A 27,658-nucleotide genomic window follows, 5' to 3' on the forward strand; every position below is an offset into this window, starting at 1 on the left:
GCACCAGGGATCAGTAATGATGAGGGCTGACGAGCTGCTGCTGGGCTTGGAGCACAGGGTGCTGTTTCCCACATGCTGAGTGGTTCTCCTGCTGTTTGCCCTTTGCACAATGACCAGCTGAAGAGCTGAGCAGAAGTGCTGACAGCCCCTGGCATCTTCCCCTTCTAGTTTTCTGCCTTTCTTTAGCAGGAGGAAGGTTCAGGTAATTGGCAAAGCCAGGGAAATGGTTTACCTGCAGCTGGCTGGACTGCTGGTGCTAGCAAGTATTTCCAAGAAAGTGAAGCGTACAGATTCTGTTGCTGTTTTAAAATAAGATATGGTTCTGGATTTTGCCACTGGTATTTTAAAAAAGAAAATGTTACAATACATTTTATATTAATGGATGTATTCTTTATAGTTCTACAGTTTATTTAGGCTGTTCAAAATGCCATCTTTTTTCCAGGCAGCGATTCCTCATTACCATCTCTTCAAACTTCACCTGATTTGTTTCTGCTCCTCAGCTCTGCCCTTAGGATAACTTCCTTTTGTTTTCTCACCAGTGTTCTACTAGCTTTCAGTTTTACTTTATTATCTTCTTTTTTGATTCTTTTTCTCAGTTAACTAAACTGAACAACCATAAATATTTGTGACTTTGGTGATACTATATCATATAAGAAGGAGGGAGGTACAGGAAGGAAGTATATATTTTTAGAAGAAGAAAAGGATGTTCTGAAAGTACCTGAACACAGATGCCAGCAATGCTGGTATTGAAAAAAAATAGCATATGCAATGAGTGAATGCTTTTCTGATCTGAATTTATCTGAGGAATGAAACATGGTCTGATGGAGGAACTTTGGTCCTAACCACAGGATTTAAGATGACAATGTGACCAAGCAAATATAGTATGAAGCAAGAGACTTCTGTGTTTCTCTGGTGAACAAGGCCCAAACATCCCCATGCTGGCTGTAAGGGTGCACTCAATAGTCATGGTTAGAAGAGCACAGACTGACAGACTGGAAGAGACATCAGCCAGTGGACAGTCAGTGGGGGGAGAAAATGCCAAGCAGAGGTTTGTGTTACTAACTCAAAACTGGCCTGCAAATGGGCAAGACCAACAGATAAAGGTACTGGATGAGGTTGGAAGCAATTTGGGTCCCAAACTTCTGTTCAGCTCATGTCCATTCAGCCCCAGCCCACTATCCTTCCTGACAGGTAAGCACAAGTCTCCATAGTGGTGCAGGCTGAGATGCTGTGCCAGGCATGGCAGCATGACAGCCACATCCATCTGTTTGCTAGAATTTAAATAATTAAATTCAAATTTTAACAAAAATATGAACCTTCCAAACATAAAAAGGTACTTGTAGGTGTCTCACCAAGCAAAGCTTCTGGAAATGATACCTACTGTACAAATACATGCCCAGAGAGAGGGCTCCAAATAATGCCAACTGATTTTCTCCCTTAAGCTCCAGATCTGCTGAAGAAGTCTCCTAAGACACAAGACACCTCCTCCACAGTCCTTATTTTCCTTCTCAAAGCCATGCTCAGGACTTCACCCCTGCTGTCAGTTCTGGGAGCTCCGTGCTGCCTTCCCATCTCACGCACCCCAGAGATGCTTGCTGTGGCCTGGGCCACTTGCCCCTGGCCAGGGCAGGGCACATTTTTACCTCAGCTAAGGCTAAGGCAATGTGAAGAGGGAATGACGTAAATAATTGTCCCTGCACATCTGCTGGGATGTTACCGGCACCTCAAGCTGCCCCTCGGGCACCTCCCCAGGCACTCCCAGAAGAGCAGTGAGCATGAATCACAAGCACAACCTGTTCATGCCTTTAGCCAAAGCTCCTCGGCCTCGCCAGCAACAAAAAAACCCCGTGCCTTGAAGCACCTCAGGGAGTGCCCGCAGCAGCACATCCCGAGGCAGAGCTGACTGCGGAAAACAAAACAGGAGCTTCCCGGCAAGGGCTGGGCCGGAGCCGGCACCTGAGTCACCGCGGCGGGAGCTGCTCCCTGAGGCCATCCCCCGGCTCCAGCCTGAGGCACAGAGCCACGGCACCCCGCTCCCAGCTCCTTCCCAGAGCCTGCAAGGACACTCCTCCGCCTACAGCTTTCTCAGAATGCAGAATGTTGTCTGGCAGACAAAACGGAACTGAGTACAGAATTTGGGTTTTTTCCTCTTCACAAGAGATGGAGGGTTTTTTCAGATAAAATAGCATTTAAAAGGAAATATGATAACTATGGGGGTTTTAAATAGCTTTTACCCAAAGTGAAGTAATTAGTCATGATCCAAGAACAGTTGGCCACACAAAATCCAATTTTTAGTTGTTGTCTAAAATCAATATGAGGCTCATTCCTTCTGCTGTTAGAATCAATGGCAATTTGAGTTTAAGAAGCTGGATCTTGGTTCTGTAAAAATGTAAACCAGATCTTTCCCTCTTTGCCATGATCTTTTTGAAAAAAGAAACCCATCACACCTTAGCTGTGTTAGTTTACTGCACCCTACCCAGGCAGGTTGCTGACACAGTTCTACATGCGGGCAATTAGGTGTGCAATGTTGTGCTGCAAGCATCAACTAGGGATGAGTATTTTATAAAGCCAACATTGCCCATCATTCATTTGGGATTTGCAAGCTTCCCCTGCTGATTCATGTCAAATCAATTCTACATACTGTAGAGTACAATGGTGCAGCAAGAAACACTGATAACTATATTAAACAGAGGCACTGGTCTATGGTGCTAATACACACAGAGTGGAGGTCAAAGCCCCTCAGTGCCTGTGTGGCCCATCCTGCCACCCCTGGGGACAGTCATCCTTTAAAGCCGCAGCGCTGGGAACGCTAAGCCTCCTTGTCAGAGCAATGTTCCAGAAGAAATCAGATGACTGCAGCTTTTAAGTCAGTCTGGCAGAGGCTAGGGTTGAGGAAAGGGCAGGGGAACAGCAAGCACCTTGAAATAAAACACAGGATCCAAGTATAACAAAGCTATGTGTTTGAAGCAGGAGGGGTGGTAAGTAGTCTTGCCCACAGGTCACATCCCACAGAGCTCCTTGTGGATGGGGCAGAACCTCTCTGCAGCAGGCACAATACACAGTTGAGGAAGAGATGTGCTGCCTCAACCCACCCTGGCATCCAGGCACTCATGGGGCAAACATACATTGCTGCTTCAGTGTCAGAAATCTGCCAGCTCTATGAGCTGAAACACTTTTCTACCTTCCTTTAAAAAAGACAACTCTCCACTATAAAAGGCAGAGCTGGACTCAGTTATTCTGCCATTCTGATCTTAATGGGCTTCACGCTGTTGGCATTATTAGACAAGTCTTTACAGTGTGGGTGGAAGCAGAAAGTCTGCCAAGAGCTCCAAACTATGTGAAGAATGGGGGTTTCTGATGAGAGCCTCTGATGATGAATCTCCTGCTACTGCATTCGTGAGAACAGGGCAGAAGTCTGAGCTCTGCACTACCTTTTCTCTGCTGACAGTGCTCTCACTGCTGGGCTGGAACAAAAATGCAATGATTATAAAAAGTGACACGATCAATGATCCATACAAGGGATGTAACAAGGCAACTACCTTGTCAAAATGATATGAGGAGCGGTTATAGCAAAAAAGCAAATAGACTCAGTGATGCTTTCTTTTCCTCTCAAAAGTAAGTTGAAAAAAGCAGGACACATCAAAGCTGACAGTTCATTGAACTTGGCAGCAGTTCCAAGGTAGAATGTCTTGTCCATGCTGTGCGGGGCTCACACCCACTATCTGCAAGAGATAAGAAACAAGGAGCATGGACACCTCGCACAGAATAAAGCAGTGAACTTATTATTCTTCCAAGTTTCAGAGGATGTTTTATGCAGCACCCTACAAAGAAAATCCACATAATTAAATGAGAAACTATTGTAATAAAATAGCAACCCCCTGGCTGGCAGGTGGCATAAAGGAATTATGTAAAAAACACACTCCATTGAGCCTCTAATGCTTCTACTGATATACAATAAAAAGACAAGAAGAGCTGTTTACAAAGACTATCCATGTATGTTAAGCCCATGCAAAAAGCTCCATTCAAGTGAAAGGTGAGGAGGGTGTCAGGATGTCACCCATCTGGAGCTAAAGCCTCAAAGCAGTTTTTCTCAGTGATAATTGCATCTGGAGTTGAGTGCATTTCAGCTCAGACAATTTTTAACTCGTCTAATTTTAGCATGTTGGTAGTGATACTATGATTATGAGAACAGAGGCTCTCTCATATACATATCTAGAAGAGTTGGTGGTGCCGAGGAGAGCTGGTAGCAGCAGTAAGTGTCCTCAGCAGACACTGAACTACTGTAGCTCTTGTTAAAATACACCTAAGGACTCAGGTGCCTGCAGCTGACCAAGTGCCTGAGCAGGAGCAGGAGCTAAAAGCTCTCAGTCCTCAGCAAAAGCATAGCATGGTACCTTTGATCTGCAAAGGTTTAGACGCATGCGCTTCATTTCTCATTTCCAACAGAAGGTAAGAGCAAAACAACTTAATTCTGTGGCTTGATGTGGTGATTCATTTGAGACCAGTAACCTGGCATTTCTGAGTTCCAGCTGTTTTGTCCTGACACAGAGAAGCCATCCTGAAGATGAAAGGGTCCAGGGATATCCCACAGCAGCCATTCCCATGCAGAGGCTGGGGGCAGCACTGAGCAAGCCACAGCAACTTTCAATTTTAGAATAATTCAGTGAATAAAATTACTCCAGCAATAAAATAAAAGCAGCCTTTAGTCCAACTATACGAAAGCACTCCCTTTTAAATGAGAAAAACACAATTACAAGAACACAGAATGCCTCTAAATTTGATTAGATAAAAATTTGGTATTTAAAGGTATCAATCATAAGAGTACATCAATTAGATGGTGATACAGCTGAAGCAGAAAATGAGATCAAGTTCAGAAACAAAATACTTTGTCACAGAAACCATGGAAAAGATAAACCTTAAATGCAAGAGACAAAACTGTGGTGGGACTCAAAAAGCAGGACTTGCCTCATTTAAAATGGAGTTATGTGGGAGAAATAAGGACAGACAAAAAACAAGGACTGGATCTCATAATTCCAATACTTTCATAAAGATGGCTGCTTAGAGGTGTGGATGCATTAACCTTCTACTCAGGGGAGCAGTCAACATGACCCACATCCATCACATCATCAGTGCCATGAAGCTATGTAGGATGGATATGGATGTGAAAGGTCACTATGTGATTCTGACAATAGTGTAATCATGCCATCCTCCTTTTCAAACAGACCAATAAACACAAGAAACCATAATAATTGCTAGTCAGATATTGCTGCTCAAGTACTGAAATGAAAATTTGTGTCAAAGGATTGGAAACAAAAATTACAGCAGACAAATAAACAGGTTTTAGCAGACTGCAGCTTGAAAATGCTAAAAATGCAATAAATTATGAAAGCAGGAATTTGTAAAGAAGACTATAGACCAAATTATGTACCAAAGGCACAGAAGAAATGTTAGGTGTCATCAGAATAGGTGTAAGTCTCAATGAAAAAAAGCAAAAACCTAAAATACAGGACTGTAAGCTCAAATGTATTTGACCTAAAAGACAAGTCTGGAGAAATGTCACCTCAGCAGCATAAAAAAAAGTTTTGGAAGCAAACCCAAGTATTTTAAATACTATTTTCATGCTGAAGTAAGTAGACACTTTGTTTAAAAAGAGTTGTGAGCAAGGCAAAACGCAAGAAACCAATGAGACTGACCAGAGCATTGTTTTAAATATAATTTTTTTTCAAAAGTGTAAATCAGGCTTGCTTCTTTGAAGACCAGTCCCCAGAGACTGCAGCTCAAAGCAAGAACTCTTCTTTCCCAGGACCCCATCATGACCTTCTGTGGACTTTAACATGGCTTTGGTTGGCAGGCACAGTCTCAACCTACACACTTGGGACGTGATGATCTGTGGGGCTGGGGATGTTCTTTTTGGCTGCTGCCCTTGCACAGCAGGAATAGTTCAGCATCTTTGGCTATGCAGAGGAAAATCTCAGTCTGCCTACGGGTGAGGGAATGGATTCACCCATCTCTGAGACTTTTGCCTACTTACAACCTCATGATGAGCCCATGAGGCTGCTCTGGATAGCGACCAGGAGTGTACCCAGTCTTCCCCTAGAGCTCCTTGGGTCATTATCAAAATTACTCCAGGGGATGTGACATTTCTGTCCCCTTCTCCCATGTAAGTGTTTGAAGTGTACTATGCTGGAACATAGTGGGAAAGAGTCCCAGCCCCGAGTTTACAGTGTGAGTGGTCAAAACAAGAGAAGAGTGAGAGAGGAAGAGAGGAATATCCACTATTTTTTATCTCATTATCTACCCATATCTTGTATTGTTCACAGCTGGGAAAAAATTTTATTCCTAGGAGAATAAAAACCAAACCACCTATCCATCTCAAGAAAAGCCAAAATACTTTTCATCTGACAAGAAGTAGGGTTATGTTAAAATACCTCCCACACAAAACCTGACCTGGATTGGTTGCTGTATCACTCCCAATAACTGGCAGGTTGCTGCTGATAGCTTACAGCTGAGGAGGCCCCCAGGGCCCCATCACAGTTCTCCTCAGGTCAGCAGCAGGGCTAGAAACATCAACAGCAGCCACTGACTGCTGTGAGAGGCTCACTCTTCAGCTGCACATCTCCACAGGGCTCTCTGAAGATGGTGAGTGAGGATGGGAAAAAACCCAAAACACCAGTTATTTTGTATGTTTAATTTTTATCTTGGCATTTTTTTCCAACTGCCTGCAAAATACATTTTCAGCCTTCCTTTTTCCCAGGCTGCATGAGTGGAGGTCCTAAGAAGGCTGCAATGACCACAGGGCAAAGGCAGGTTCTGCCTTCCCAGGTGAGAGTTGGAATAATCCTTAAAAGTGGGAAAGGATAGCTGAACACTTTAGCAGAGACAGCAAATTGGATTTGCAGGTTCTGCTGGGAAGATGGACAGGGGAGGGCTCAGAGCTGTGTGCTGAGGCTTTAGTACCCAGCAGCCAGCAAGGCAGGCTGCAGACTGCTCTGCACACATAGTGACACTTCAATAAAACAGCCTATGGAAATAGTATACAATAGTTTTAACTCAGGACAAATGTCCAGATATAATGGTTTTCTCAAAGTGCACAATAGATTTTTCTATGCACACTGAAAGCTGAAAGAGGAAAGGACTTATATCAGGATCAGAGTGCTCTGTAGGGAAACAGTCTCCTCAAAAACATGAGGATGATGATCACTTAATAACCATCCTGACAATCAGGAGTTGGCACCATGAGGTCCACCAACAAAGAAGTTTGAATAGATTTAATACTTTAAAAATTCCAACACGTAATGACAACGATTCAGATTCATTACATCTATTCAGACAAACCAGAGCATTTACAAAAATACTTTCCCGCATCTCTTTTTTTTTAAATATGATTCACTGTTTGCTCTAAGCAGTAAGACAGTGTTTTTTCTCAACAACATGATTATCTCAAACAGTTTACACCGGTTGTGGTTAAAGAGAAAGGGATAGACAGCATGGAGCACAAAGAGGGGTGCAAATGCTGCCCTTAACTGATTCTCTAAATCAGAACACCTAATACTCTCCATGGAAATTGTGTTGCACTCTTACCAGCTCCTTATACTGAGTAATATGACAGGTCCAAATCCAAGTCCACTACTTCTGAGATTAAGAAGAAAATTGTTGTCAGGCTGCAATGGACAGTGATGGATTTATGATTCTTTGGAAAACCACACCTTGTTTTGAAGGATTAGACGTTGTAATCCGTACATCAAGTCAACAAAAACACACCATAGCAGGAACAGGCAAGGAGCAAGGCATCCAATTACTAATGCAAAATAATGCAGTTTTTTTTTTTCACCCTACTGTCATTAGTGTTAGCTCATATAAAATCACTTTCCTGCAGCAGAAGCTGCTTTCTGTATGAAGTGAAAATATACTTTCCCCTTCAAGAGCTTCTACTCTTCACTGCAGATGTGCCCAAATTTTGAGGGGCATACCCAAAAGTAGTCAGGGAAGGAGAGAGCAGGGCTGGGCTCACGGGCTCCCTGGGGTCGGGGCAGTAGCAGTGGCACAGCGGGGTGACTCTCCCTGCGCCCCTCCCCGGCACACTGCAGCCACCAGCAAACCCCTGATGGGCTGAGGTGGGCCTGCCCCAGACAGAGAGGTGTGCTTTGAGTGCAGGCTATGAACAAGCCAGGGATTTCCACTTGTCCTGCAGACGCTGTGAAAGAGGGGGCAGACTGCGCGTTACCTGAGTTAATCACTGCGTAACTCTGGGTTAACTCACCTCTTTCTTCATGCCCATTTTGGAACTTGATCATCAGAAACACCTTGTTATTCTTTCTGCGTCTCCTATTAGCAGCCCCAGAAGTGACATAGGAGCAAACTAGCTGTTTTGTAGTGGCAAGGGTATTATTTTCTGAATTTGGGGTAATTAAAGCTGTGGCAGCATTGGCAAGGGTGGACTTCAATCGCATTTTCTCTCTGAAATGATAAGCACGAGAAAGAAGAACATGCTAACACCAGTGAGAGAGAAAATTCCATAATTATTTGACCTATTTTACAAGATACAAAATATTTTGGTCTTATGGGACACTATTTGGGGTAAATCTGGCTTTAAAATATGCCAAAAGTTTGGTGAGTTGGTGCAGGTCTTCAATCCTATTCAATTATTTGCCTACAGTACCGCACATTGCAGGCAGACATAAGAGGAAGAGGAAATGCAGAATAGTAACTACTGTTAATGTAAAATGCACAAAAATGGATTATAAACACAGGGCCAAGAATTTTTTTCCACTCTAGCCCATAAGAATTTCGCAAAAAGCTAAGAGCAGTTTGTAATGTGATCATGCCTCAGAACAGAAAGTGAGAGCGTTCACACCAGTTCCGTGCTGGAATCTCAAAGCAGCACCTTCATCCAGTCACTGGCTTGTGAGTCTTGAAAATACAAAATTGTGAAGAAAGACTTGCTTGAAAGCTTTTTCTACAACAGTCAAGTACTTAAAAGTTAGACAAAGCTGTACACGCAGCATGAGGCATTTGTCATCTGCACAACAGAAGAAAACACCATATTCAGAAGAAATAGATGTTGCAGTTTCAAGCCTGATCCTTTAGTGCAGTGTTTGATCTAGGAACAGTAATCACATCCCATTTACTGTGCTGATAAAGAATATGGAGCTGCCACAGTCAGTTTGGATGGATGCCAAGACAAACTCAGGCAGAACTGAAAAATCCCGTTAAGATGACGGAGTGGCAAATGATGGTTATTTATTCTAATCAATTTGTTAATTTACTTCTGGAAAATCTGGATTAATTTGTTTCTAATCAAAACAAGGACCTATTCATTACAGTGTGTATGATGAACTACTACTACATAGGCATAGCTAGGATTTCTAACAATCTTTTTTCTAAAAAAAAGAAAACAGATTTGGTAACTCACCCCCCAAAAGAAGACCATTTGGGCTTGATTCCCTGGAGCACACACTTCTAACCCTTTATCCAGGCTAATTTCAAATACCATGCTGGTGGGCCTTCCATTCCAAGCTCTTTTGTCCTCTCAATGCTGCAGCTCTCACTGACTTTTCACTCTACTTCCAGACGTTCCAGCTGCTCTCTTCCTGCCCACACTCTCAAACACTGGTATCTATTTAACCTCTTCCCTTTGTGTACCATTGATTAAGTGAGGACAGCCCTATCTGCTGAGGCCTCTTTGTCACCTCTGCTGCGGCTGCCTAGGCTGGGTCACCTAGGACTTGGCTTTCCACAGTGCTCAGATCCTGCCTCTTCTCTCTCAAAAGGCAGAAGTACAATACAATGAGATACAGGTTAAAGTTATATGCAAGGTATAACTTATTTTACATAAGCCCTAGCAATCCTTCTGTCTAAATCCTGAATAGTGTTTAATTTGCCCTTCTTTGAACCCTGAAGCCCTTCCTGAGCAAACACACCAGCAGCAATTTCATCAGTGCAGAATGGAGAGGTCAATGGTAATGTTTTCACTCCTCACAAACCTGCAGAGGCTCCAAGAAGATGAGGATGATGTTGGGACTCAGTACATCTGCAGACCAGAATGACACTGGCCACCTTCTCCCCCTATTAAATGCCATACATTTAGTGCCAAAACATTTGGCATTGTTTGCTTAGTTCTCCCAAATGGGTAATTCTGAAATGACATTTCCCATGCTGGAACATTGCTCTTGTTCTCTGACTGGTAACAGCATGAGCACTTTGAGCAGACCTGGAGAGGGATGAACCGGCAGACCAGCTGGCAGTCTGAGAGTCTCACACTGGAGCTGGGCTGGCAAAACCAAAATCTCAGCCCCCAGCCTCATCGTTTCCTCCATCAGCTGTTGTGTCGTCCCTCTCCAGTGCCACTTTCGTGGCACCCTGGGCATACAGAGTCTCATTAAAACCTCAGCACCAAACAAGAAAGGCAAGCTCCACGGTGAAGGGAGGCACAGCAGCCAGCCTTGCTGTTGCTGAGGCAGTACATGACAGCCTCTGGTGGGCCTGGGGCACGCTTCCCTGCCTGTGGGATGCAGCGTGGGGATCAGGAAGCAGCACGTCCCCTTCCTGCACAGGGTGCTGCTCACTGCCCAGCTACACTCTCTATGCCCCACTCCATCCCTTTCTGCATCTCAAGTTCTTATTTTTTATTTTTAAACAGCCAGATTGAGTCTTAATTATTTAAGCACCTTCCAGATTTAGAAAGTTGTTTTGGCTGTGAAACTAACACTCAGTGCAATCATCTCTCATCAATAAACCATGGAAACAATGTGTACGCCTGTTGGGAAAGAATTTTATTTAAAGCACACTGAAAAGTGCTTTAAATAAACTGTGAAAGATGTGAAAAGACCTAATGCTGGTCATGTTCCAGTGAGCTCAGCACATTTTCGCTCCAGTGAGAAAAAATGGGACTTGTGCCTTATACAATTAAGATGGCTTGATTTCTCACAAATAGGAAGGGATGCCTCAGAAACATCCAAAACACAAACTTGGGCAAAGGGCCCTCTGAAAGGCACGCTCACCTGACAGTTGTGCCGGTTTTCCTAGGGTTTGGCATTTTTTTTCCAAAGTGCTAAAAAACATAGTCAAGGGTTTGGTCCTTCAGGGAAATAAAGATTTAAGCTTTAAAGCAAAAAAGAGGAAAAAACCCTCCATCAACCAAATAGCATTCCTAACACCTTACTCTAATAAAAGAAATAAGATTAAAGAACAGTGACATAGCCTCAATGTTTAAGTGAGAAATTTTTTTTATCTCAGAAAGAGCTTAAGGAATATAATATCTGATCCCCCCGAGAAACACTCTGCATTATTGTACTCATAGAATCACAGTATATGCTGAGTCAGAGGGACTCCCCAGGATCAGAGTCCAACTCCTGACCCTGCACAGGGCACCCCAAGAGTCACTGTGTACCTGAGAGCATTGTCCAAAGGCTTCCTGAGCTCTGTCAGGCTGGTGCTGTGACCACTGCCCTGGGGAGCTGTTCCAGTGCCCAGCCACCCTCTGGGTGAAGAACCTTCCTGTGATGTGCAACCTACACCTCCCCTGACTCAGCTCCATGACATTTCCTCAAGTCCTGCCTCGGGTCACAAGAGGGAAGAGATGAGTGCCGGCTCCTCCACCATCCCTCCTGACAATGCAGAAAAGTGCAGTGAGCTCTCCCCTCAGTCTCCTCCAGCCTGCACAGACCAAGTGACCTCAGCCACTCCTCATATGGCTTCCCCTCAAGGCCCTTCACATCCTTGGGGCCCTCCTTTTACTGCTCTCAGATGGCTTAATGTCCTTTTTATATTGTGGTGACCAAATGTGGTAATTGCTAACTGCTTCCCACAGAGTGGAGATACTTGATCTTGAATAAACCCCATGCAAATTGCTGCTTGACTCCTCTCCTTTGCAAAGCAAAGCTGCTCTTTATTTATGTAGCATTTTCATTTAATTAACAAAGAGATGGAACAAACTCTTACGGAGGGATAAAAAATTAAAAGGTCATCTTCCATCACGAGGTAATTCATGAGAGAGGGAAAGAAACAAACTGGTTTCTTCCTGTGGCCATAGGAACATCGAGCCCCCTCACTGTTGCCCCGTCAGGACCTCAGGGAGGCAATGAAGAGTCTGGAGAGCATGGACAGAACTTTTCTTCCTCTGTTGAGCATCCCTGCCATTGGAAAGGAGCCAAAGAGGGAGCTTTGAGATTCCTTCCTCAGACATCTGACACTGCGGGGACCAGCTCAACATATGCATGTAAATTACACAACAAAACCAGCGGTTTTATTATATGACCGAGTTAAAAATACTACCTACTTAACTGCAGCCAGAGCTTACATTCAAAAATGCTGTCACCTTGCAAAGCCCGTTACTTCAAAACACAGGAAACATCAACTACATCTGGCCGGAACCCTTAATGTAGGCCCGCGGCTCACCTCATTACGCGAGTCTTTAATTACACGGTCCCATATTGTTTTTCACGGGGCCCCCACTGCCATGGCCGGGCTGAGCGCCCTCAGGGCCCGCTCCCTGTTCCCCGCTCCCCGCTCTCCCGCTCCCCTTCCCGCCGGGACCTGTTGGACGCGCCGGCCCCGCGCCCAGGCGGCACGAGCCGCTCCCGAGCCGCCCCCGCCGCCCGATTGGCTCTCTGCCGCCGTGACGTCATAGCGCCCCTCCGCCGCCGCCCGTGAGCCCCCCGCACCACTCTGACGTCACCGTCAGCCCACGGCCGGCGGGGGGGCGGGGCCCGCCGCCCCGCGCCCGCCCCTCCGGTGGCGGGCAGGCCGGCCGGCGAAGGGAGGGGACGGGGCGGCGGAAGGGACGGGGCTCTCGCCGGGAGCGTCTTTTCCCCGGTGCAGTTTAGTCAAGAGCATGATGCAATCCCGCATTGCCATGGATACTGCATCCCGGGCGGCGGCGGCAGCGCTTTCCGCCGTGCGGGGCACGGGTGGGGTGAAATAACAAGGGCAGGAAGGGAGGAGACCCCGCGCCTCGGCCCCGTCCTCGGCCGTAGCTGCCTTCCCGGCGAGCTGGCGGAGGGCTGAGCGCTGCCGCGGCTCCGGACAGAAACCCTGATCCGTCTTTTTCCGCCGTGGCGGGTGTGTGGGGTGTGCATCCCGCCAGCCCGGCCCCGCTGAGGCGGCTGCTGCCGGGCGGGGAGCAGCCCGGCGGAGAGGCGCGGTGTCAGCGGAAGGGCTCGGCGGCCGCGGAGGGGAAGGCTGTTACTTCTTCTTCTTCCCTGAGCTCTTGCCCAGCGCCCCTGACCGCCTCAGTGGTCTAGAGCTGGGGCCGCTGGCACGGTAATTCGCGGGTCCGTGTGTGGGACAGGGCAGAGGCCGAGTTCAACCAGCGCCCCGGAGATGTGCAGTGCTTCTGAAAGGGCCCGTTTTAAAACTTCGGTGATTAAAGAGTAAACGCCTTAGGAAATGTGCAGAAAAGGAAGGGTAGACGACAGAAATGTGTCAGTGTGTCAGATGCCTGTGCAGGGACTTTCTTGAAAACTTTATGGCTTTGCTTTTATCTCTTCATCTCCTGGAAGCCCTCGGGCACCAGCAGCATTAGAGGCAGTGCCTGGGGTTATGTGAGGTGCTGTCGTGGGCAGTGTGTTTCCTCCTTCTCTGCCTGCGTTTGTTGCCTTTCTGCCCTCATTCCTTTCCCCGATTCCCAGGGATGCAGCCTCTGAGGATCCCGCTCCAGAGCGCTTTGTGGTTTCGGTCTGTGCTGTGCGTCTGCCGACAGAAGGTCAGTTTTGCAGAGCTGGGCCGGAGCAGCAGCACCTGGCTCGCTCCGCACGGAGGGCTGCTGGCACACCACAGGCGGTTCTCGCTCCGCCCGCTCCGCGCCCCGGCCGCCCTGAACGGCAGTGCCCGTACGGCTCATTTGTATTCTCAGCGCTTCGGGTGTTCTCTGATGCCGTGGGATTCAGTGCCATGGCCGAGTTCTCTGGGCTGTGACAGAAAACTCCAGCAAAGAGCTCGGCCGGCTCCTAGCGATGGCGAGGGAAAACGAGGCAGGGGCATGGCTGCAGTTGGGATGCTTCCCATCAGGAAGTGTCTAAAACCGCTCTGTGCAAATGGAAACACGCCCTGCAGCTGAAACTGGAGGAGGATGAGCGTGCAGGCGTCTCCCGTGGCGGCGCAGCCTTTCGCCGGAGTTTTGGGCCAGGTTGCTTCCAGGCTGAGGTTATCAGTGCCAGAGCAGCTCCCTGGCACCGCGGGCTGAAGCTATCGCCGCTGGCTGCAGGGCTGGCGGCTGCGAAGTTTTTGTAGATGCGGGCTAATGGTGCTGCTGCATCAGTATTAAGCTGCTAGCGTTGAGGGAGGGGATTTATTTGGTTTAAGTAAGAACTTGTGAATAACGCTGAGGAGTTTTGCGATGTGTTTCACTCTAAGCCCTTCTTGCTCCTTTTAACAGCCAGAAATTTTCCTCTGCTGTTAAAATACTCCTTAGCTAGAGATAAGTCCTGGTGCAGGCTCACGGCTGCTAACAGCAGCTGAAGCTGTGTCGGGGAGAGTCAGCCTGTGGCACACATGATCATCTGATGCTGTTTAGCAATAAAAGCTTGAATTTTTAATATGAGTATTCATGTATTTGTGGTGCTGCTTTCATAGCAGCAAGTAGCCAACGTGTGTACTCTGGCTGGAGGCAGCTGGTCTTTCACACATTGGCAGGATTTTACCTGAAACTTGTGATACCTGCAGATAGCTGGGGTCAGCTGGCTGGAGATCTCTTCCCAACTAATGTGAATTTAGGAGCATATGAAAAGGACCACTGTGCTGAGTTTACTGAAATTACGCTTGGGTTTGCCCCTGGGGTGCTGTTGCCAGCTGATATTGGTCAAGAGCACTAGAAGAGATGCCAGAATTTTGCTTGACTTTACTGAATTTCATACAAAGCACACATAACATATGTAATGCATGCTGGAAGCTGTTCTTTGTGGTTTTTATTCATAAGTAGCTAAATGTATTTGTCATGTGTTCTGACTTAAGTCTCCTGTGTTTTAGCATTCAGATGCAACCTGGGAGAGCAGCAGTGCAATGAATATGCAGTGTGGCTTTGTCTTGCAAGCTGGCAAAGGTCTGCCTGACGGTCTCTGTGCCTCATGCTGCTTTTTAAAAAACAGATGCACTTTGTGAGGTAGTGCCTTTTACCTAGCAGCAGCTGATCATATGGACTATCTTTCATTAAAACTCATGCATATTTGGTACTTAAATATAGCATCATTAATGATACTTAGTTTATGTGCTGTCTGACCAGCCTCTGGGTTTACTTATTGCAGTATTTTTAGTAAGTGGATGTTGTTCTTAAATTTCTCAGCATGAATTCTTCTTGTTACATTCCTTGTCTTTAGTACAGCCAGAATTGAAATAAAATATTTTGAATTCTCTAGTCTAATCTCTTCTTTCCCTGCTGACTTTCATTTTGTGTTGTTTATAAGAGGAATTAACTTAGAGAAGATAAGTTAACAGAACAAAAAAAAGTAAATATGAAATAGTACTGTAGATCCATCAGGCCTCTGGGCAGTTCCTTTAATTGCACTTTCTTTTGCAACTTGCTAGGAGCAGATTTTGAAAATACGTTTGAAGATTCAGATTTTTGGGAATGATGGTGGAATTGACAGTATTTTAGGATTTCAAGCTGACCTGGTGCTCAAGTCCAGCAGCCACAGATGGAGAGCGCTAAGTGATCCAGAGCTGCCCCTTTGCAAGCATGTTCCTTGTAAGGGACATTCAGTTGCTAATTGGTTAAATGCTCTCAAGTACTGAGCTGACCTCATTCCTTTACCTTCCTCATTTTTGGGGCAGTAAACATTGCAACATCAAAAGCTTCTGTTTCTGCTGAGCTCGGGGGAAAAAAAAGACACCCAGTCAAAGCACAAGGTTAAAATACTTGTCATCTGCCTTCTTCTGGTGGTCTCAGCAACCCTCACTCGGTGGCAGACAAAGCAAATCTCCCGGTTAATGCTGTCTGCATCCCACCTGAGAAAAAAATTTGGGAGAGAAACAGCAGTTGCCTACAGTGCCGTGTTAAAACAGTGTCATGCCTGTGTGTACTGTTGTCCCCTCTGACCCTCTTGGACCTAGTGCTGAAAGGATGTCACCAGCGAGCATTCATTCTCGCTGCTGCCTGCCCCAGGGCAGGAGCAGTGTGGTGGTGTGGAGAGTGGCTGGATGGGAGGGTGGGCTCCGTGCCATGGCAGCTGTCACCCTGCTACCCACATGGCAGGGGACTTAGCTCTCAGGGTCTGGGTTCCCACCACAAGGGCAGGAAGCCAGAATGCCTGTGCTGTGTGGAGTTGTTCCCGGTGACAACTCATGCCAGGAAGGTTCTTTTGGACTGAGAAAGTCCTTTGGAGTGAATGGGCTCTTGGTGGTGTGTTTTTGGTTTTTTGGCTTTGTTTTGTCTTTTTTTTTGTTCAGGACATGAAGGTTTTGTTCTCTGACTTTGAACTAGGAGAGGCAGGGATGCTCTTTCATTGCTGAAGAGAAGAGCCACAAATACCTCTACCTATTCTTGGCATGTTGTTTTACTCGTGCTGTCTTAAAGTGGATCACAAGCAAAGTGTTGGTTGTTCACAGCTACAAAAGCTTCACTTAGATTTGGCAGCTCTTCCTTTAGGGTGAGAAGGCATGTATAGGTAATTATGCTGTTTACTATAACCTCCCCTGCATAACAGCTCATTCATGTTGTCTTCTTAATGTCAATCCCCTTTTGTTACCTTCTGTCATTAGCATGTCGTGAATTGGTTGTGTGGGAGTGAGATCTATAAAACTGTTTAGACATAGGAATATCATGGGGGCTGTTGGCTTCAGCTCTTCAGCTCTGCAGTAATGCTTTTGTTTTTCTGTTTTTACAGTGTACAAAATTACATTCTTCCAGGCTGCAACATAAGCTTTTCAAAGCTGTTTTGCTATATAGTAGACTGGAGAAATTGATGCTTTCTGCATGGTAGTCAGAGCACACTTGTCCATGTGTGTCCAGACACTTCAAAAAACTGGCAATAATCTTTGTAATGTAGTTGCTAATTTGTTTTGTGATTCTTAAATTTGTTAAAAATGCAGAGATTCCTGCAGTTTGTGCACACTAGCATTGAAAATGCTTTTTCCCTTAAATGGAAGAACACACAAGGACAAATGAAAAGGATAATCAATGAATTACGTAGAAGTTGGTCTGTTTAAAAACTTTTTTCCAGGTCAGATTGCTTTGCTGTGACCTTTTCTAATTCTGTTTAAATTTGGTGTTGCAGCAATGCAGTTAAGAGGGCATTGCTTAGGCTGGCATCCCTGCATTTCCTGAGTGCTGATTGGTAAAAGTGATTTATAGCTGGGTTTCTGAGGGCATTGAAGCCTGTCCCCATCATCCAACAGAACAAAAGTTAGATCTTTGTTTGATGAGGATAATGCAAACAGTGACATGAATTGATTTTTTTGATTGACAAATCAAATAAATGCTGCCTTCAGTCTTATTACGGAAATAACTTGTAGAGTTGCTGTGGACTGTGTATGCATTTGGTTTCCTTATACCTATTTAATGAAATTAATCTCCTGAAATTTATTGCCTTGGTTTCTCTGTTTGTGTTTTGGCATTTAGAACACATTATCTTACAGGGCAAATAAGAGCACAAGAGCAAACTTGTCTGAAGTATGTGGTTGGTAAAATGCTTTCCTGCTGTACTGGATGCATTGGAGAATTATTTAATTTTCTTGGTGAAATAGTCATCTTGCGTGAAACAGGAATAAACCTCCTTACCAGATGTAGAGATTTTACAAAAAAATGCATGCTGCTAAGTGCAATTGTCACTTCTCCATGAAGAAATTAATCATCCTACTTATGCTGAGCTCAGTTCTGTGAGTTGAGCTGGCCTTGGCATCCCCTTGCAACTGGGTATTTTTCATGTCTTTATTAGACCTTTATTAACTGTAGAGTTTGTGCTTCATTAATGATAGCTTTGTTAATGACCAATGGCATACTGGGCAGGTAGAAATATACAGACATTTCATGAACTTGTATTTAAGCTAAAGTTGTGTGTATTTAATTGACCTCTATGTCAAAACTTTGTATCAGACATATGCCTGCCAACTGATATGTTTGGACAGTGACTAAATATGCCGAGTTGCCCTAGAATTTACAGGAGATAAAATTTGCTTGTGCAGATATGGAATAAACCTTTTTTCCTGCATTTTCAAATTGCGCCCTGCACTTTGATCCCTACATAACCCTCTTCTGTGAGACTCTGGGTCAGTAATTTGAGCAAAGTGACTGTTGTTCTGTTATCACTTGGAAGTGCTCCTCTCCTCTGCCTCTTGACCTTGAGAAAACTGTTTCTCTTCTTGCCAGCTGTCTTTGCAGTGATTGCAGGGTAAGTGCTTTCTTCCTATGCACATGTTCAGCCTCTCTGCTTTAAAACATGTGCTTGATTTCAAAAAGGATCTAGTCTTGATTTCAGGTAACACTCCAGCTTTTCTGTATTCCAGTGGGAGTTCTTGTTGGTGTCATCTTAAGGATGTTATCAGGGTTAGACAATAACTAACATGTACTAATTTTGCAGAATAATGTAGTTTAGTTTATTAAACCAAATATACCTCATATGTTTAGCTAGTTAATTCATAAGCAGTCAAGTTTGTAATTTTTTTTTCTCCCTTTCTGTATTCCAGTGGGAGTTCTTGTTGATGTCATCATAAGGATGTTATCAGGGTTAGACAATAACTAGCATGTATTAATTTTGCAGAATAATGTAGTTTAGTTTATTAAACCAAATATACCTCATATGTTTAGCTAGTTAATTCATAAGCAGTCAAGTTTGTAATTTTTCTTTTTTTTCTCCCTCACTTTTTTCTGTTAAAAGTTTGCTGGGAAGCATTTCAGGTTAAATCAGTATTTCTGCTGTGCCTGTGGTGACTGGAGAGCCCTTAGCAAGTGCTAGTTGTGGGAAAATGCCTTCTTCCCTTAGACACCATATGGTTAAGGTTTGGAGCAGACCACAACTTTGTAGAGGAGCAGCTCCTCTGCTGAGTTAAAAACCAGCTGTTAGAAATTAATAAAATAAATTTACTTTTACATTTGCCACTACTGTATTGTTGTCAATATAGTGGTCTGAAAGTAGAGGTCTAGTCCTTGAGCTGATCCTGTGTCCTCAGGTTTGGGTTCATTTGAGACAATGAAGATTTGGGAAGCTATAGGCCTTTATACCTTAATCTGTGTAGGCTTCCCCATAGGTACACTATTTCTATGCACATAATTGAATCAGAAAGCTTCGGTTAACCTTTTTCTGAAGGAATATTTCCTGCTCTTGGGTTACTTTAAAAAATACTAGTGTTTCAAATCATAATTTTGAGAATCTTCTCCTTGCCAAACAGTAGGGAGAACCTTTGACTTAAATAACAATAATTAAACCTTTAACTGGTTAGGAGGATGACATTCTTCAATGTTTAACATCATCCTGCCCTTTAGAAAAAGAAACTTGAGAAACCTTTTTGCATGTTGAAGTTCAAATGTCGTGTTACTTTGGGTGCGTGGCCTGTGTGCTTGCTGGAAACCGCCTGTGGGGTCAGTTCATTCACATGGCTGCTCGTGTGCTCGTGAGGAAGGGCCGCTCTTGGGAAAGGCACACACAAAAGAATCTGGATTTGGCTTTGAAGGACACAGTGAAAGTTGTGCTTGCATTTTATGTACGTGCTTCTGTGGATTGCAGGGCAGCAGATGCTTATGGTGAATGTCTGATTGTGGTTTGGTGGTTCATTTTTGTTTTGCACTACTGATGTGGAGAGTTTGCTCTTAGCTGACCACTGACCCTGTGAACTGTGCAAACTCATCTGGTTGCCCTAAATTAGGGTCATGCATTTATCCCTTGCATCTTGCATTTATCCCTTGCATCTTACATTTATCCCTTGATTCACTTGGTGTACAGTGGCATTTTGGTGTGTTGTTAAGGTTTGCATTAATCTTGTGAGCATGACTTTGTGCATGCATAAAGCCTCATTAATGGGGAAAATGCCTGTGTTTGTACAGCATGGTGCAGAATGTTCTTTTTTTATCAACATGTGTGACACAGTAACAGAAAGTAAGCTGCCAGTCCAGTAGGCCTGGTTATTTATGGATTTTCTTCTCTGGGTCTGTAACACGCCTAAGCAGAAAAGCCTCTTTCAAAAGATTTGAGCAAGTTTTTTCTTTTTTTTTTTTTTGAATTCTGACTTGTTTGCCCCCCAGAAGGTGCAGTTTAGACCATGGTTGCCTCTGCAGCCTCTTGTTTGCTCTGGCTGTAGGAGGGGTGGGTGTGTTTGCCAGGCCTCAGCCACTAGACTCAGCCATAGCTGGGAAGTTTTATGTGAGTGTCTCCATCACCATCTGCAAGAGCTGAAAACACAGTGTAAGGACTAGAGGAGAGCACAAGTATGAGGGAACACCAGCAGTATGGGGTGGCAAATCCTTACACAGAGATTGAGAGAGATGCCACTGAGCAAGTCAGTAAGGAGTACTGCATTTGTTTGTTCAGTTAAAAAGGAGGTGTAAAATAATAGTAGTACAGGTAATCACAGAAAGGCCACTGTGTTTCAATGTAGATCATTGCCTTGCTAATGCATGAATTGTTGCTGCTGCCTCTACTTTCTAATTGGTAAAAATTGTGCATGGCTGTAAGTCATTTTTAGAGTTGACAGTGTCAGAACACTTGTCATGTGAGTTTAAATATTAAGAGCTCTGTGTCCTAGTTTCATCTGGAATAATTTTCTTCTTAGTGGCTGGTACAGTGCTGTGTTTTGGGTTTAGTACGGGAATAATGTTGATAACACACTGATGTTTCAATTGTTGCTGAGCAGGGTGTACCGTAAATCAAGGACTTGTCAGTGTTGCATGCTCTGCCAGTGAGCAGGTGGATAAGAAACTAGGAGGAAGCACAATTAGGACAACTGACCCAAACTGGCCAAAGGGATATTCCATACTGCAGAATGTCATGGTCAGTGTGTAGACTGAGGGGAGTTGGCTGGAGGCTCCAATTGCTGTTCAGGGATGGGCTAGGCATCAGACAATGAGCAGTGAGCAGCTGTAATGTGCATCACTTGTCTTTCTTAGGTTTTATTCCTCCCTTTCTCTCTTTTTCATCATCATTATTATTGATGTTACTGTAATTGTTAATTTTAGTTCATTTATTAAACTGTTCTTAACACACAGGCTTTACCTTTTTCTGATTCTTCCCCTATTCCATCAGGTCTGCAGAGGGGTGAGCAAGGAGCAGTGGGGTGTTATTTACCAGGTAGGGTCAAACCATGACACTCTGTCCTCTGGTTTTGCAGCCTTCATTAGGTTCCCAGGTAATTTTTTCTAGAGTCCATACCCAATTCTCCACTTTTACTTGACAGGTTCCCAGAACCTCTAACTTCTTTATTCTTTTTTTAGCCCTTCAAAACCATCATCATCTCCCTTTGAAACACACAAAAGCAGGCTGCAAGTCTGGTCATGCCTTGCAGAATAAAAATAATATCCTTTGGTACTTCTTTGTATTGATTTCTTGTTCTATCACCACTGCTAAGTGCCTGCATTATGGTGCAGGAAGGGACTGCTAATGTTGTTTTCAAATGCTTCTCTTTTTTTTAAAGTCTGTCTTAATTGGATCATACTTTCTAAATTCAATGCTGGACTTGTTTAGATCAGAGACTCAAGTCTAAACTCTAGTTGAACAATTGCAGAGCTATGATGAATTTCCAGTTGTGCAGACTGAATGCTTCTTGGTGTCACAAAACACATCAGGCTCAAACAATGCATCAGCTCAGGTATTGGTTGCATATAGCAGTGCAGTTTTCTAAGCATCTGTGGAATTAACTTTGTGTCTTAAAATAGACATTTAGGAAGCTGTTAAAGTACAGTTTTGCATCCTGAAGGATGAGAAACAGAGATATTTCTCCGTGAGAGCACAGTAATTTTGCCAGATTTTAACTACACTTCACAGTGTATGAAAGACAATCCCCTTGGAGTGTTTTGTTTACATTCTTTAGTGTTGTGTTACTTTCAAAGGAGAGATGCATGGCTTTGGAAGGAGATGACCATCTTTGAACCTACAGTGACTAAGTGGCCAACTGCACGTGTGAAGAAGCCTAGCAGAGAAGTGATGTGGTTTTCCACCCCACTCCTTACTTAATTTTTTGTTGCTGCACCTTTTTGCACTTTCCTATGTCTGTATCTGTTTTTCAGTCTTTGCTTTTTAAAATCGTACTCACCCAACACCCTGAAGGGTTGTTTTGCAGAATGGAGGAGCAAGGCTGGGTTTTGCACCAAACCAGTGAAGAAGCTCTCATCAGCCATTGGTGGTTCTGGCATATCCTCACTTTACAGCATCATTGCTTTTCTAAGATTCTTACCAAATTCCCACCTAAGCTGTCAGTCATTAACGTGAGAGTAGAATATTAACAAAGGTTTTCTGGTAGTTTTTAATTTTTGGTTTTTTCCCTACCCTTATTTCTCTACCACGTACCAGTTGCAGTGTGGGGATATGAACTTGAGCACTTAACTCCCTGATCGAGAATAACAGGTCTGTTTAATTGAAGGGTCCTTTCACTGCTGTTTGGTTTAGAGATGACACATCTGTGTGAAGGGCTTGTATTACACAGAGATAAGAACATTGTGGAAAAATAACCTGCAACTATAGGAATGGTGTTTTGATACTTGAAAAATTGCTTAATGAAAGAGGTTTTTGCACAAAAACATGTTTTGCTTTTAGCATACAATAAAAATAGAAATGTGGTTGTGGTGAGATTCCAGAGGGGAAAACATTGAGAGAGCTGCTGACATGAGTAAGCAATTTAATTGCCTGAAGCATTATTCTGTATCCTACACAGTCTGTACAAAACATATATGAAATAGGTACACTCAGAATGTAAAGGGTTTACTTGCTGAGCAACTTCTAATATGTTGACATTTTTATAATTAATGTGCAGAATCTTAATATGGAGGCTGAAAAGCATGTCTTTTGCCCAGAGTTTAAAGAGTTGCTTTACAAGTGTTGCTGATGAAATACTACTTGATTCTGTCCTTTCACTCCTGGCAGAACATAAGCACTGTAAGTTAGGTTTTCACTTTGCTTCAGTCAGCATTGTTTCCTATGTGCAAATCGCAAATCACACAACAATGTGTTTTTCTCATCTAACAAATTGAATAATAAGCTTTGGCCATCAAGTAAAAAAATACTTGGTGTTATCAGAAAGTCAAATTTCCCACTGAAATTTAGTCTTGGGTTACTGTGTTCATGATGTGTCTCAAATCACTAGTAAGGCTGTTGTTTGTTGTTTCTTGCAGCATAACATGTTCCTTACAGTATAACATATAAGGCTGAGCAGTAAAGGAGATTCTTCCCCTCTGTTCTCAAGCCCCTCAGGCCAGGGTGTAGCAAGACATTTTGGTCATATTCACTGTCTGCTTAGCTTTTTGTTTCAATCTTTTTCTATGTATTTATTTTCATTAGCACCATTTCTGTTGCAATACTTTAGCTGTGTTTAGATTGAATAAAACATTCAAGTTGCCTTTTCTTGAAAGAAACATTTTCTTGATTCTTCATGCATTTGGTCTCTTGATAGTTACTTTTTTCCCCCTTTCCCTACCTAACCTGCTTTGAGACCATCCTTAGTCCTGCAGTTTTCAAGACAGAAACAAGCTAACACATCCTAAACTCTATCTCTTTCATAGTTTGAACATATCAAGGTTGGGTTTTTTATTGTTGTTTGCTTTTTACAGTGCAATAATCTGTCAGTTCGTGCTGCTACAATTATAATTAAGAAATGTTCTCAGCCAGCTCTGCCTGACATACCCTGTGTGACCTTTTGTTACTTCAAGCTTTCTTTTTTCTGCAAGTTTTGTACTTTTCACTAGGACCATTCTTACATGTGAAATGTTGATTGTGCAATGCATTTTATTTTGGCCTTCTCTCAATAGCATTTTAGAGTCCTGCATTAGACATTCTACGTCTTCCATTTTGCCTTTCTTTTTGCTGTGGTTCCCTGGTGCAGTGTGCTGGCTGTGCTCATCTTCAGCCATGAAAACCTCTTCATCACCCACATGTTCACCTCGTGCTGCTGCTTCTCCTGCAGTGAATCAGCAGTGGGATGGACCCAGCTGAAAGCTGATCTTCTTGCATGCTTGGTTTCTTTGGGGCTACCTCAGTTTTTCCAGGTTCCTTCCACCAAGGCATGGTGGAGAGTAGGGAAGGAATGAAATCAGCCTTGCAGTTGTGTCAAATCTTTTCTTGTCTGCCCTGGGTATGGTGGTATAGATGGTGATATGGTAATGGCTGTAGAGTGGCCCAGACTGAATGGAGAAACTTGAGCAAGGATCAAGTGATGTGATGACTGAGCCTGAGGGTTGCTGATGGACGTGAGCTAGCATCACAAGTGGATGGCTGGAGATGCTTATCTTTAGGAGAGTAAGTTGCTGAAGATGTTGTTTAAGAGGCTTTGCACACATTGTGCAGCAGAGGAGGCATGTCTGGTGCCCCCTTTTCCAGGGGACTGCTGCCCTGCAGAGAATGGGATAGCTGCAGGGCTGGGAAGGAAAGCTGTTGCCTGCTGTTTGGCTGGATATTGGCTGGCCTGCTGTTTGCCTTATCCCTGTATTTAAGGCAGATATATTTCATCAAGTTATTTGTCAAGTTACAGTGCTGACCATCTTGTTGCTCCAGCACTTGTGAAAGTAGGAAGCAAATGTAGCAAAACCTTCTGCATCTTGGGGCTGGAGCTGGGGGCTCAGTTTACCTGTGTTCTTCCTTGGAACAGATTTTAATGGCAGCAGGGTTTTCAGTGCACTAAGAATTTGATACCTCTTATTGAAAGAAATGAGTAGCTGAACTTTGGAGGAAAGGTACCCTGTTGCCTGCTGTTTGGCTGGATATTGCTTTGTCCCTGTATTTAAGGCAGATATATTTTGTCAAGTTACAGTGCTGACCCTCCTGTTGCTCCAGCACTTGTGGAAGTAGGAAGCAAATGTAGTAAAACCTTCTGCATCTTGATGCTGGAGCTGGTGGGGGCTCAGTTTAGCTGTGTTCTTCCTTGGAACAGATTTTAATGGCAGCAGGGTTTTCAGTGCACTAAGAATTTGATACCTCTTATTGAAAGAAATGAGTAGCTGAACTTTGGAGGAAAGGTACCTATTTTCCTGTAATTCATTGCCTGACTTCTGCAAGTAACTGAAGCCTTTATATTATGAGCTTGCAGAAAACATCTTGGAAGTTGCCAGGTATGTGGAGTTTTTTTGCTCCAGTAGTCTATTTGAAGTTCATAGAAAGAGTAAGTGATAAGATCACACACAGCTGTAGCATTACAGACTTTCCTTTTAATTGGTTGGCTGGTCTTTCTAGCCTTAAAACAAATAATAAAATATAAGAAACCACAGTACTTGCCTCCTGGAGGAGGGTATTTTGATGAAGTAACATATCAGAAAGTGCTGCCAAAGTCAAACAAAGGAAATGTGCAGGTACCAATGCTTTATTTTCTAACTACTCCAGGAGTCAGTCCTCTTTCATGGGCCTTTGTTACAGCAATGATTTGGTACTTCAAAAATTCTCAGCAGAAGTTGGTGTGACACGGGTCTGTTGCAGGCAAGGATGTTCAGCTCCTCAGGACTCACCAGGCTTTGTAGTTCTGAGCTTCTGTAACAGAAATGCCATCAGATGGCTGCATGGTTTTGGCAACAATAGCAATTTACAGATGTGCAAAGTGTTGTACACGAAGGGAAAGGTCTGACAAATGCATCTGTAAGAAATCTCCTGTCTCTTTGTTTTCTGTCCCTATGCAGGGACATGTCATCTTCACTTTCAGTACTCCTTCTGCATCCTGGGCAGGAACAAGGTCAAAAACTTGCTTTCTATAGTGCTAGTGGCTTTTTCCTTTAGAAAGGCAGTTAGATCTTAAAAGGTAGTTGATTTTCTGAATAATTAACCTTTAAAAAAAAAATTTAATTACTGTTTTGAAGGCAGGGCACATAATGGTTAGGATTCTGTCCTGAGCAGTACAATGCCATGGCATAACACTTGTACCTAAAGTATTTTTTTTTCTTTTTTTTACTTCTCAGAATGTGGGGAAAGGAAGATTTTTTTGTACCTTCTTCTATTTAAAGCCAGCTGTAATTCATACTTGCCTGACCTCTCCTCTGTTAGTACTGTTTACTTATGTATGATGGTTCAGTCTGGCATGATGTTTAGCATCTTAAAATGAAGGCACCAAGTATTGGTACAGCTGCAACCACACAGGGTCTCACAGGTGTACAGCCAAAACATAGAAAAGTTTTAAGATTGACTTCTCATAGCATAGGTGACTGCGTAAAGAAATGGAGTGCATTTATAGTGCCAGTATGCATCCTTTCTTATTTTAGGTAAAAGTGCAGAAATTCACTTGTATTGAGGAATGTAACTGCTTCAGTGTATTGCGTGTAATTTTGTGTGCTGGGGCTCTCCAGAGAATTTCACTTCTCCCACAGCACTCCAGGTACGACCCCACAAGCACTGGAAATAGAGTAAGCACACAAATGAATACTTAACATAGCGTAGCTTGCCTAAGGGTGACTTGTTTGTGTGCTTTTTCAGTGTGATCTGGTTTCCAAAACACAAGTGGTCCTCTGAAAGGTGTCAGTTTCCCACCTGAACACAGGGGTTGTAGTTTCACATCTTAGCAGGGCATCTTAATTCAGGTTTTATGTGCACTCTTATCCCTGTACAAGTCAGATTTGCATGGTGTAGCATTACCTTTGTGACTGTCATGCTCAGCTTTCATGGTCTTCTAATTCCTCTACTTTTTATTGGATTGCTGTATCTAGTCAGCATGTGAACCTGAGATAACCTTTTATAGCTAAGCTTCATTTACAGGATAACTGCACACAGCCATTTTTTGCTTTGTACAGTGTTTCACATGTGCAGGAGAATTTGAAGTACTTTCATAAATTAGATAGCAAACTTTCATGTGTCAAGCTACTAAATGCAAGGGAGGTAACCAAGAGTTATATATCTCCATGCTTTGAGTTTTATTCTTGAGATGTCCCCTGGGTTCAGAGCTCAGTGCAGATTTTGGCAGGAGGAGTGGGCAGGTGGATGACAAATGTTCTTGGTGTTCAGATTTGCTGGTGCAGCTGTGGGTGTTGGAGGAAATGAGGGACATGTGGAGGCAAAGTCCCACTTATCGCTCTTTTTTTTCCTACTTAGTTTTAAATTTTATTATTCAGTTATGAAGCATGGGCATTTAAAGAAAAGGTAAGTTGAAGCTTACTGTCTTGAGTACACAGTACTCTTGAATGCAATGGTCATGCAAGGCTGGGCTTCTCCATTTTTGGCCCTACTGATTGTGTAGTCTCATTGGTTCTGTTGTTAGAAAATGCATTGTTTTGACCAAGAAGGCTCATTAAAATGTACTTTGGGGACTGTAACTTTTTCTCCTCTGTAATCACAGAGATTACAGGAATCCCATTATTAAAGGAGAGAAAAACTTTTCAGACTTTCTTGCAGGTGGCTTTTGAATAAAAGATAGGAAACCAGAAATGAAAGGTAAAATCCTTATAGCAGTCTGGACTTAACTTTTTTCCCTTCATCTTCTCTACTCTCTTTAGCTTCCCAGGCGTCCTGAGGCTAATTTTCCATTGTGAGCTGTAGCTAACACTCTTACCACAGAATAGCTGAGGTGAAACAGACCCACAGGGATCATCAAGTCCAACTCCTGTCCCTGCACAGGACCA

At 43.7% G+C, this 27,658-nt stretch overlaps 1 protein-coding gene across 2 annotated transcripts in view; it reads left to right on the top strand.

Annotated features, from left to right (window-relative positions):
- Positions 1–18,177: 18,177 nt before the first annotated feature.
- ELOVL5 (ELOVL fatty acid elongase 5) overlaps positions 18,178–27,658 on the top strand; it is a 34,309-nt gene continuing 24,828 nt past the window's right edge. Inside the window, exon 1 of one of the 2 annotated variants that reach the window (XM_039727328.1) lies at positions 18,178–18,320. The gene's annotated coding sequence lies outside the window, so the exon portion shown is untranslated. The remainder of the gene's footprint in view (positions 18,321–27,658) is intronic. The other variant, XM_039727338.1, reaches the window with a different exon arrangement.

Source organism: Passer montanus, unplaced genomic scaffold (assembly GCF_014805655.1).
Source record: "Passer montanus isolate IOZ18808 unplaced genomic scaffold, ASM1480565v1 scaffold11, whole genome shotgun sequence".
NCBI classification, from domain to species: Eukaryota; Metazoa; Chordata; class Aves; order Passeriformes; family Passeridae; genus Passer; species Passer montanus.